Source organism: Hipposideros armiger, unplaced genomic scaffold (genome assembly GCF_001890085.2).
Source record: "Hipposideros armiger isolate ML-2016 unplaced genomic scaffold, ASM189008v1 scaffold_64, whole genome shotgun sequence".
Lineage (NCBI taxonomy): Eukaryota > Metazoa > Chordata > Mammalia > Chiroptera > Hipposideridae > Hipposideros > Hipposideros armiger.
The window spans coordinates 2,706,671-2,713,326 of record NW_017731414.1 but is presented as its reverse complement, the minus strand read 5'-3'; positions in this window follow the sequence as shown (position 1 = coordinate 2,713,326).

Sequence of the window (6,656 nt, the reverse complement as noted above, 5' to 3'; positions counted from 1 at the left end):
TCCACCAAAAAGCAACATTGGAAAAGGAGCAAAGTCAAGCCAGTGTAGGGTTTCAATTGTGGAAGGCCAAGGCAGGGACACAGTCAAATATTCTGGGAAGGTCAAGCCACTCTCCCTGCATTCTAAATGCTGAACTGGAAAATGCTGGGCGCCAGGGAGGACAGCCACATGGTGTGGGAGATCAGCCAGAGGCTGGATGCAAACAGATGTGGGTGGGAGCAGTGCAAGAAGTACATGCTGTGTGTGAAGGACTGTGTCCAGTGGACTGTGGAGACGTGCAAACTGCCCCAGCATTCTCTACATGGGATACAAATCAGGATGGTATTCGGCATATCTGTGTGGCCTTAAGAATCACCAAAATACTTGGTGAGTTTGGAGAACTGCCTGGAGCCCCCTGGGGAACAAGAGGAGAAGCCGTCCTCCCTGCAGGTCCACCCCTCACCCTCACCTAGGTAAAACTTCAGACACTGGACTGTTGTTCCTGGCCATTGTCCCCACCCCTCCTCTTTTCTTCCATGTTCCTGGGCTGTGAGCATTTCTTATTAAAGTACTGGGTTCTTCAAATCGTGTAATAAACTGATGCTCTGGAAAGATGTGTCAGACATTCTGTTTTGCACCTCCCTGCACAGCACTGAGGCTGTGCATCCTCCAGGTTGAGAATCATGTAGTGCTATAGTGTTTGGACTTCATCCGAACAACTAATGGAAAAATGACTGAAGACAATGATCATAGCAACTCCCAATAGCAACAAATGTGGTTCCAAAGTGAACAGGCTGTGAGCCATACTGCAAGTCAGAAAGGCAGAAATTGTGTGTTACCTTCCTACACTCACATTACCTAACGTTTTCAGAGGGACCGAAGGGACCCGTTGGTCCTGTGGCCTGTGTTAATTAGGACCAAGAGGTCCGCTATAGGAGAGCCAAGTCCCATGAACCAGCTTGTGTGGGGTGTCAGAGAAGTGGCTGGGGTGTGGGCCCCAAAGCAGCTTATGGGTTCACTTAGCTGTGCAGCTGAGTTTCCTGATTATAAGGCAGGAGTCAGACCTCCCAGTTTCCCCATCAGGATGGAACCCCAATGCGCAGCATTGACCTGTGAAATGGGAGGAGGCGTGAGGGCAGGAAGAAGCTGGAGTGTTGGGTGCATACAGGACAGAGGTGGGGGGCCAGGCTGGGGAAACCCCTTGTGCTCAGGACCAGCCCCACTGGTGCATTTTGCTCTGAGTCTCCAAACTTAAACATCCCCCAGCTCAGGGCCTGGATAACAGTCAACTCCGATGACAACGCTCTGCTCAGAAGACTTTCTCCTCCTGTGAGCTCTGGCCTTGGCTGGCTGGCCAAGTGGCTGCCTCTGATCTCCCTCACGATCCCCAGCTCAGTGCCACAGGAAGGGTTTTTGGGTTTGGCTCTGAAGATCAGGGGACTCTACGCAGGGAGGGACATGATCACCTGCCACTGGAGAAGACGCCCCTGGCTGCTTGTGCACAGTGCGCCACAGTGGGAGAGAGGGCGCCTCAGAGTCAGTAACGGAATCTCACCAGTGACTTGCCAGCAAGTCTGCTAAAAGTCACTCACCGGCCCATGATTTTCAGCTGCTTCCTCAATTAGGAACCACTTAATGAAATTTTCAGGTGTTCAATCTCTCATAAAGCATGAACTCAGGATAGGGAGTAGTAGGTGGTAGGAGGGAACATTAAAAGGTGGGTGGCAGAGACACATGGGCGGCTCCCAATAACCTTGCCCACGTCTCTCTCAGAGCAGCCTGTCACCTGACTTATAGCTGGGCACATGGCCGCCCAGCACTACAGAATTCCCAGCTTCTTCTGCAGCTAGGCTGGGAGTGTGACCAGGCTCTCCCTCCAGGGTGGGAAGAAAGGAATCTGTACAACTTCTAGGATACTTCCTAAGAGAGAGAAGCAGGCGCTTCCTTCTGCTTCTCCCTCTGCCCTGCTACTGAGAACACAACCTCTGAGGCTAGAGCTCTGTTCTGGCCTGTGTGGACAAGGGCAACGCCCCTGGGATGAGAGGGCATCGGGGAGAGGAGATTCCTGGGGCTGCCCTGCCAGACCCGCCCTGGACTCTCTACATCCAGAGCAAGCAGGGGAGAGATGCAAACTTCTGTCTGCTGCTCTCATATGGGGCCCTTTGTTAGAGCAGCTGAACCTCATCCGAACCAACACAGCAATCTTAAAGGGGACTTTTCTGTGTGGTTCCCTTGGGCCAGTCTGCTCCAACAACCACAGCTGTCTGAAATTGTCAGCCGCCCTTTCCATGGGGGGCCAGCCAAGCTCAGGTCCAGCCCACTCTCCTCTCCGGGCGCTTCTCCAGAAATCTAACGTGTGAAGATGGGTGCTCCCAACTGAACAAGTCTGCAGTGAGTCCTTCCAGGGATGTCCTCTTCTTGTTTTCAGCCACACTAGTGCAACCCCACTCTCAAAGACACAGCTGCTTTTGAAACATGCTGCGTTCTTTCCCGCTAACATCTGCAGATATTAAAGAACTCAGGGAATATGTTGTCTCACGCCTGCTGTAACTTGATTATTGCTAGAAATATGAGTTTGGAACTGGCAATTCCCTGCTAAGCAGACAAGTTTAAGAGCCTGATTTCAAAAGCCAACCAAATTCCACTCATGGTACAAAGGCAGAAAGTAGACTCAGTCAAGCCTTGGCCGGAGCTCTCAGTTTGAGGAGACAAAGATTTAGGACTCCCCAGGTGTCTCCTCTTGTCCATATAATTGCCTATGTGCACTCCATTTTCATGGGCCCCACAATTTTATAGTGGAAAGGAACTCTAATATATATTAAAATATTAAAGTTGATGAGGGTATCGTAAAAAGAAAGGTATATAGTTCATTTTTTCTTCCTATGTTTACTCTAAGAGTCTGCAAAGTGTCTTGTAGGACTGGTTTCATATAGAATGCATTAATAGAATATCTGAGATTCGGTAAGGCCAACAGATCAGGAAATGACAGCCAATGGGTGGAAAGTATGTCACTCACAGTTCCCAGAGGAGGGGACACACCACACCCTTCGGGGCCACACAGGATCCATACAGGAGAAGCACCAGGATCTCTCAGGAGGTAGAGGGAGCAGAGGGATCTGTGAGACTTTTTCCTTCCTGAAAAGAAAGAGGTGGGAAGGGAAGGAGGTGCCTCCTTGCTTCTGGCTGGAGTGCTAACTATGCAGATGTGATGGCTGGAGGGGAGGCAGCCATCCTGCATCCATGAGGGAGTAACACCAACATTACGTGAATGGTGAAGTACACAAGTGGTGGCATCTGAGTCACTTGGCTGACCCTGATCTAAATAAGAGGAGTATATGAGAGAAATGAGAGAGAATCATTCTATAGTCCAAAGTTTTCTATTGGCCAAGTTTTTCTGAAAAGGCCCAGATAGTAAATTCGGTTTTATGGTCACATGGTCTCTCTAAGCTACTTAAATTTACCACTGTAGTGCAAAGGCAGCTGGAATATGTAAATGGATAACATAGCTGTGCACCAATATCACTTTATTTACAAAAACAGCCAGCCAATCCATAGGCCACAGCTTGTTGACCCCTGGTTTAATGAAGAACTAAAAATTCTGGCTTGTGTTTTAAACCCCCCTCAGCATTCTCAGTGGTGCCCGCTGAAAGATATACACAGCACTCCAGAGCAGCCTTCACCGTGACTTACATTTCACCAGGAGTTTCATACCCACCCACCAGCCCTCCTACTCCCAAAGCTCCTCACCATGTTTGTCTTTCTTAGGACTTTGTGTGAAGTCCTAAGTCAAAACTCCATTCACTACACTCACTCAAGAAAAGAAAAAAAACACAGGATATGGAAACAATATCCTAGTGTTTGATGAATTTCAGAGTGGCCAGTGACATACAGTATGGAATTTTTTTTTAATTTTATTGGGGAACAGTGTGTTTTTCCAGGACCCATCAGCTCCAAGTCAAGCAGTTGTTTCAATCTAGTTGTGGAGGGTGCAACTCAGTGGCCCACGTGGCGATAGAACCAGCAACCTTGGTGTTATGAACACTGCGCTCTAACCAACTCAGCTAACATGCAACCCCACAATATGGAATTTTAGAAGAAAATCTCTAGTCTTTTCTTGGCATGGAGACACAGATGCCTGTTGTGCCTCCCGCCTTTTCCCCAGCTCTGCCCTCTGCTACCACAGGTCTGCTCCTGGAAGGGGGGCCATTGAGCAGAGAATCAAGGACCAGAAGGTACCTTATGCCTTCCAGGTGACCAGCGGGTGGGTTTTGATGATGTGGAGCGCTTCAAAACCAAGGTGAGGCCCAGCCCAGCTGGGAAGGGGTGAGTATGGAGGGGCCTGAGGCCTGTCAGTAACAACAAATGACAGCAGCATTCAGAACCTCTTCAAGGAGGATTCTCCTTTAAAATACCCCAGCATTTCACAGATCTCCATGTGACAGCATTTTGTACATTTACCACCTATTGGTTAAGAAAAGACACAATAGGGCCGGCCAAGTGGCGCATTGGTTAAGAGCTGGCTTGGAACGCCAGAGGGCCCCGGTTCGGATCCCACATATGAGGGCCAGTGACACTGCCCTCCACAGCTAAGATGCTGAACAACAGCTCAACCTGGAGCTGGGCTGCTGTGAGTCGCCCGCAATGGCGTGGGCTGCAGCCCCCACTGCAGTGAGTTGCCATGGGCTACCGTGTGTAGCCAGCAGCCAGCGTGAGCGTCCATCCAGAAGCCAGTGACTGATCTGCCTAGCCCAGGAAGAGCACAATGATGGTGCCAACTTGGGCCAGTGAAGCGAGGTCCTCCACAACTAGACTGAAGAACAAAAGGACAGCAACTTGTCTGTTCCCCTTCCCCCAATTCCCCAGCGCTGTTCCCATCCCCCAACCCCCCAATAAAAATCTTAAAAAAAAATTTTTTTTTAAAAGACAAAATAGGGGCAGCTGGTTGGCTCAGTTGGTTAGGGCACATGCTCTGAACAACAAAGTTGCCGGTTCGATTCCCACATGGGCCAGTGAGCTGTGCCCCCCACCCCCACAACTATTGGGTTGTCGGAAAAGTATTTTTTTCTGTTTTTCGTTGCAAAAATGCATCATGACTTTTCCAACAACCCAATAGATTGAAAACAATGAACTGAGCTGCCAGTGAGCGGTCAAATGGCTCAGTTGGTTAGAGCGCATGCTCTTAACAACAAGGTTGCCAGTGTGCTGCCCGCATGGGATGGTGGGCTGCACACCCGTGCAACTAGACTGAAAATGGCAACCGGACTTGGAGCTGAGCTGTGCCCTCCACAATTACATTGAAGGATAACAACTTGACTTGGAGCTGATGGGTCCTGGAAAAAAACACATTGTTACCCAATAAAAATTAAAACCAAAAAACAACAACAAAAAAAGACACAATGATAAGAAATTGTTCAACACTGAGTAGCACTCTTGGAAGAGCTGGAATTTATTAAATACAATCAAATTCTACAGGCATACTCATATGAAGAGGCAAAATGCATACAGTAAGGCATACCATTTTATGCAGTCCATTGACAATATTTGGTGCATGTTCAAATTATAGACCTTTTAATTTACATATATGACCTCCAGCTCCTGCCCAATATTGGTGGCTCACAACTTTTCATATATTTATTGTTTTTATGCCTCTTTCCCTCATGAGATCGTTCGCTCCTTCAGAGGAACCTGCCCGTGTCCATCTGTCTATGTCGTGTCAGTCATCATGCAGGGCAGACAATGGCAGGTTCTTCTGGAGATGGGGACAAAGTGCTCTGGGAGAGGAATGAGCATGGTCCCAGCTGGGGGAGATGGGAGACGGGATCATGGTGAAAGGGTCTCGGAGGAAGTCTCAAAGCAGAGACTTTGGGCATTCTGAGGAAACTGCAGGGGAAAATACATGGTCGACAGGAAAGGGGAGAATGAACCCCGAGGATAAGACGCAGGCTCGCCCAGCTAGAGCCCCGATGGGGGAACCGGTGTAGGAGGGGAGGTAGCGGGAGAGGGAGATTGCAGTAAGCCAGGGTTCCAGACCAGGCCTCCCCTCTAACCCCCAGTCTTATTCCCGGGGTGAGCCATGGCACCCTGGCAGGGTTAGGGGACAGAGATGCCCATTCTGAGAGAACACACAGCCAGACCCTGAGGAAGCCTCAGGGATCTGGTGGAGAAGAGGTGGCCCTGAAGGAGGACAAATACATGAAGACAGGGAACTGATTCAGACCTTTGGAGAAGCCCAGTCATTCCTTATGGTAACTGAACTCATCACAACCAGCAGATGGTACCCCCAAACACAGCAGCTCAACACACAGGAAACCAAAGATGTTAACGTTTCAACCTAAGGAAGCCCACATACCCATCCACTCCTCATGCCTTCACCCCAGGCCATGTTTATGTCAGGATAGGGAGATTCCAGAAAGCCTCATGCCTGGCAGAGATTAGGACTCAGCGATCTACAATAGATTCCCAGCCCAGGGCCACGTCAGGAAGCCTCAACCACTCATGGGCCCAGGCATGCTAGAGAAAAAGAAGGCCCTGTCTCGATGAGGAAGCTGGTCTCTGGCGCTGGCCTGGCCAGGCTTCCCTGGGCCCCCCCACCTCTACCTCACTCATCATCTAGGTCAGCTGTCTGAAGCAGAAGGGACTAGGCAGGGCCACGGTCTGGGCGCTGGACATGGATGACT